Raw genomic sequence first — 5,651 nt, forward strand, 5'->3', positions numbered from 1 at the left:
GACTCGGCACTTTATAAGACCAAAATTTGAGACACAGCCTTAAGTTATATGCTTTGGTTTCTCTTGGATTTGTAGGTTCTAATGACCTGGTACTGGAAGAGGGTCTAGACTTCCTTCTCTTGCTTTTAATTCATGGCTACAAGTTAGACTGAAAATTGCTCATGCTTGGAGCATTAGAACCAAGGAAATAAGGTTCTCGGTTGAGCTACTGCTTGTTGCCTTTGTTTGAAGCATCATCTTGGACTTCTGTGTGAAGATGGCATCCAGCAGTGGGACAAAAAACTTGGACTTTCCAGCCAAGCCCTGGCTGGCATTGGCGGTGGTCTTAGCTCCCAAGGTGGCAGTCAAGGAAGATTTGGAGACTGGAGTTTACCTTGACCCTGCTGTGAAAGAAGTTCGGTACAATCCTACCTATGAGACTATGTTTGCTCCCGAATTTGGACCAGAGAATCCCTTTAGAACACAGCAAATGGCTGCCCCTAGAAATATGCTATCTGGATATGCTGAGCCAGCTCACATCAATCATTTCATGTTCGAACAGCAAAGAAGAACTTTTGCTACATATGGTTATGCATTAGACCCTTCACTGGCTAATCACCAAGTGTCTGCTAAGTATATTGGCTCTGTAGAGAAGGCTGAAAAAAATCAAGGTTTAACCGTATTTGAAACTGGCCAGAAGAAAACAGCAAAGAGGAAAAGGTTCAAAGAAAATGATGCATCTAATATTGATGGTTTCTCGGGACCATGGGCAAAATACGTGGATGAAAAAGATGTAGCTAAACCTTCAGACGAACAGCAACAAGATTTGGATGAAATCACAGCAAAGAGGCAGAAAAAAGGCAAGCAGGAAGAGGAGAAACCTGGGGAAGAGAAAACAATCCTCCATGTTAAAAATATGTACGACTATCAAGGGAGGTCCTACCTTCACATACCTCAAGATGTTGGTGTTAATCTGAGGTCATCTGTACTGCCTGAAAAGTGTTACCTTCCCAAAAAACAAATTCATGTGTGGTCTGCACACACAAAGGGAGTCAGTGCAGTCAGATTGTTTCCTCTCTCTGGCCATTTATTGCTGTCTTGTTCCATGGATTGTAAAATTAAGCTCTGGGAAGTTTATGGAGACGAGCGTTGTCTGCGAACAGCTATTGGTCACAGCAAAGCTGTGAGAGACATCTGCTTCAACACTGCAGGAACACAGTTTCTTAGTGCAGCCTATGACAGATATCTTAAACTCTGGGACACGGAGACAGGACAATGTCTATCAAGGTTTACAAACCAGAAAGTGCCCTACTGTGTCAAATTCAATCCTGATGAAGATAAGCAAAATCTCTTTGTGGCTGGGATGTCTGATAAAAAGATTGTACAGTGGGACATTCGAAGTGGACAAATTGTCCAAGAATATGACCGGCACTTGGGAGATGTCAATGCCATTGTCTTTGTGGATGAGAGTAGGAGATTTGTGAGCACATCTGATGATAAGAGCCTTAGGGTTTGGGAGTGGGGTATCCCTGTAGATTTCAAGTACATAGCAGAGCCCAGCATGCATTCCATGCCTGCAGTAACTTTGTCTCCAAATGGAAAATGGTTAGCATGCCAGTCAATGGACAACCAAATCTTAATTTTTGGAGCACAGAACAGATTCAGGTTAAATAAGAAAAAAGTTTTTAAGGGCCACATGGTTGCAGGCTATGCTTGTCAGATAGACTTTTCACCAGACATGAGCTATGTAATTTCAGGAGATGGAAATGGAAAGTTAAACATCTGGGACTGGAAGACTACAAAACTGTACAGTCGGTTTAAAGCCCATGATGAGGTGTGCATCGGTGCAGTGTGGCTTCCTCATGAAACTTCCAAAGTTATCACATGTGGGTGGGATGGTCTCATCAAATTGTGGGATTAATGGGAATAGCCCTTCAATTACCTAGGATCGTTGTTGATACAAAGTCATGTTTAACTATATTATTAAATGTTAGATGACAACTTGATGTATCATGTATCCCTTGTATGGCCTTATGTAATAGAACCATTGTTCAAATAAAGTTTGTAAATTTGCTCATAGCATTTCATTGTAACTTCATTTTGTTCTTTATAGGTGTTATTTAAACAAAGAATGACCATTGACATTCTTGTTGCTGGGCAGTTTGTATTTATCCCCATATGACATTATTGAAATGATCACTTTGGTGTCAGGAAAGAATCTCTTACTGGTTTGGAACCCAGAGAAAACAATGTAATGAACGACTATATACAATATACTATGATATCATATACTTGCCAGTTCAACTAAAAGGGTGACAAAGAACAGAGATACTGTGATTTAATGTATACTCATGTAACCGCTTGTGTGGAAACCCCCTGAACTTGTGAACTTGTTTGTTTGATACTATAAAGCTGTGCTAATTTTGTGCTCGGGGCCTCTTAGTGTCACCAGTTACTGAGTGCGTGGAGGACCAAGCTCGAGCTTGCAATAAACGACTCTTTGCTGCTTACATTGATCGTGGTCTCTGGTGGTCTGTGTGAGGACATCCAAAAACTGGGCACTTCAAAGAATAAAATGTCTCCCAATTACTGTTCCCAGTATATTCAGAGGAATGAATTCTAATCTTTGGCTTCATGATTTCCACTTTTTTTTTTTAACATGTTCTATATTTTTAGTTGTAAGTCAGTAAACTTGATTGTAACATCCTTGTAATTACTAAAGAATGTAAAATAAAAGTCCAAACATCTTCTCCTTGACATACTTCCTCATCAGTGTACACAGGAAGCAAAAGAATTACATTATTTCGGAAGCTGGAATCACAAGAATGAGCCATGAGTCTGAATTGGTGTTCACACGAAAGACCTGGCCACACCCTCAGAAATCACTGTTGATGTTTCATACCTACACAGCTGTTACTACAGAAATCTCCTCTCAGAAGTCAGGGCATAAAAGTGTCTTTAAAAGCACACGGATTTTGCTTGTGGATCCAAAAAACAACTTAGGATTATAAAAAAAAATGAAACCTTTTTCCAAGTATTTGGGGGGAAAGGAAGATACCTAGAGTTCCCCAGTCTGAGAAGCAGTGACTGTATTAAAAAAATTAGTAATGACAATATAGTTTAAAAAGTGTTCGATTATGAAATCTCAACAGCCTCTGGAGTATAGTCGCTAATAGCACTTTAGTCTGATAAGCTATTTCTCCTGCTTTATAAATCTATGTTAGTTGTTTAAATGGCTTGAAGTATTTCAGAAGGACACTGACAAAAATTGGCTGATAGCTATTCCTAGTGCTGTCTTAAGAGAGCAACATCCTGTTGAGTGTTGGTAACTTAGGATCATCACCGCTGAGGCTTGTGCTGCTATCCTGGTAGCACAAGCTCCTTGCCCTTAGAGAACTTCTGTTTTTACATTGAAGGCAGCTGGCAGCCAGGCGCTGGTGGCTGAGGCCCTGTGATCCTAGCTCCTCAGGAGGCTGAGATCTGAGGATTGTGGTTCAAAGCCAGCCCAGGCAGAAAGTCCTTCAGACCCTTGTCTGCAATAAACCACTCAGAACACCGGAAGTGGCATTGTGGCTCCAGTAGTAGAGCACTGGCCTGGAGCTGAAGAGATGAGACACAGCCCCCAGGCCCAGAGTTCAAGCCCCACAACTGACCAAAGGAAAAAAGGAAAAAAAGAAACCCGGCAAATAGGACCAGGCTTGCTGTCACATAGGAATGAATTTCAAAGAAAATAGGAAAAGAATAAAAGTGCAGATGTATTTTTTGAATCATAGGCACACAATTATACTGCCTAGCTGCTGCCATTTCTGCATCTTCTGGGAAGGGCAGAATATAAGAGAAAGGAATTCAGACATTTTGGTCCAAAGCACTGGTTTTATTATTCAAATGTAGAATGCTTTTAATCCCATCACATTTCAATAGTTGCTCAGTACCAGTATTGTATATATTACAAATCATAATTTCTAAGTCTGTTTCTAAGCTAGATTACCTGTCTATAAAAATTCTGTTTTTGAAAAGATCCTATTTTTAAAGCAATATATATATGTATATATATGTATGTATGTATATATATATATATATATATATATATATATATATATGTATATATCTTGTATTTTCTCTGAAAGTGGGACAAAGGAATACAAGAAACTTACTGAGACTCACAGGAGAGAGTGAAAAGGATGGAAAACCAGGGCAGCCAGTCAAGAGGGAGTTTCAGTAACACAGAGACTATAAAGTGGGCTCATCTTCCCAAGATTGGATTGCAAATGTCATGACCAAGACAACCCCACCATCTGAGATGGGAGGATATTACTGCAATGTCTGACTGTGTGAGAGACTCCATCAACTTCCTGGATCATATGAATGGAAAGAATCAACGGAACCTGGGCTGACTATGCATGTGGAACGTTCTATCCTGGATCAGGTGAAGAAAGGCTTTGAGGTTGGTCAATAAGATGGAAGACCAGCTGAAGGATTATGATTTTGAGCAAAGGATGAAGAAACTCAGGAAGAAAAGGCTAAAGCATACAAGAAAGAAAAGGAGAAGAACAGGAGAGTGGAGGAGGACTTGACATTTGAGGAGGAGGAGATGGCGGCTGTGATGGGCTTCTTGGCTGTGGTTCCACCAAGAAGAGTTTCCGAGCCTTTCTGTGATGGGCCTAATTTTGGCCTATGTTGGCCTTACTTTGTGGTGTGCGTATTTGTTAGGGGGGTGGAGTCATTCCTCTTGGATACTGGAGAAAGACCTTCAGAGGGTTAATGGCCAGACTAGAGGGTGGGCATTTGTGGCTCAGAGGATGTTCAGATTCATATGACATTACCTAATCATATTCCACCTTTTCATGCCTTTGGATCATGAGTTTTACTCTGTTCTCATCAGTACAAATCCAATTAGAGACAAAACCATCAGTAGGCAAGACTTGACTTTCTAATTTTTTCTACAAAGTTTTCTGTTTATAATATGAACAAGAGTCATATTATTTCTGTTTATGACTCTTGGTCATATTATAAACCTAGAAGATTAAATGAACCAAGGACAAATTCACCGTTGTGAGTCAGTAACATTCTTGTATCTTTGCATCCTTATCAATTTTAAGATCATTTTTAGAAACTCTAAAGCCCGAGTTTCATCAGAAGTCAGTCTCTACCTTTGGATATCAACTTCTGTCAATACCAGTTATTTTCCTCTGTATCAGTCTCAAATTGATTCCTAGTTCTAGATAGTCCCTCATACTTATTAGCTGAGTTGAAGTGAGTATTCCCTTCTCTAAAAAGGACTCCAATTTAGTGTCAAATAATGTGCCAGGAAGTTCTTGTGGCTGCATCAATGTTTACTGTTCCAGAATCAGTTTATCCTAGGATGGCACAGAAAGTGTTAAGGACTTCTCTGGGCCGCTCTTCTAAGTAGCTATTGTAAGTCAGCAAAAGGCTGATGACAGTACCTGTGGGGCATGTGAAGCACCTCCTACTTCATTGTATAACAGTCCCCTTGAAAGAAGAGACTGGGAACATTTTCCTTTTCTCTTTGTGGCAACTTGGCCTTGTCATCTTTGAGTAGAGAGGTTTATTGCCAGCAATCTACATGACTTTGCTCATGTGGTCTTCTGGGGTAATTCACTTTCAATAGCTAATGAGTGTCACACTATTTAAAAGACACATTACCCATCAGG

General features: G+C 40.2%; 2 pseudogenes; both read left to right on the forward strand.

Annotated features, from left to right (window-relative positions):
- Positions 1-256: 256 nt before the first annotated feature.
- LOC138827554 (pre-mRNA-processing factor 17 pseudogene) lies at positions 257-1,900 on the forward strand (annotated as a pseudogene).
- Positions 1,901-2,804: 904 nt separating this feature from the next.
- LOC138827555 (zinc finger matrin-type protein 2 pseudogene) lies at positions 2,805-4,635 on the forward strand (annotated as a pseudogene).
- Positions 4,636-5,651: the final 1,016 nt, after the last annotated feature.

Source organism: Dipodomys merriami, unplaced genomic scaffold (genome assembly GCF_024711535.1).
Source record: "Dipodomys merriami isolate MVZ:Mamm:240054 unplaced genomic scaffold, mDipMer1.0.p SCAF_1577, whole genome shotgun sequence".
Taxonomy (NCBI): domain Eukaryota; kingdom Metazoa; phylum Chordata; class Mammalia; order Rodentia; family Heteromyidae; genus Dipodomys; species Dipodomys merriami.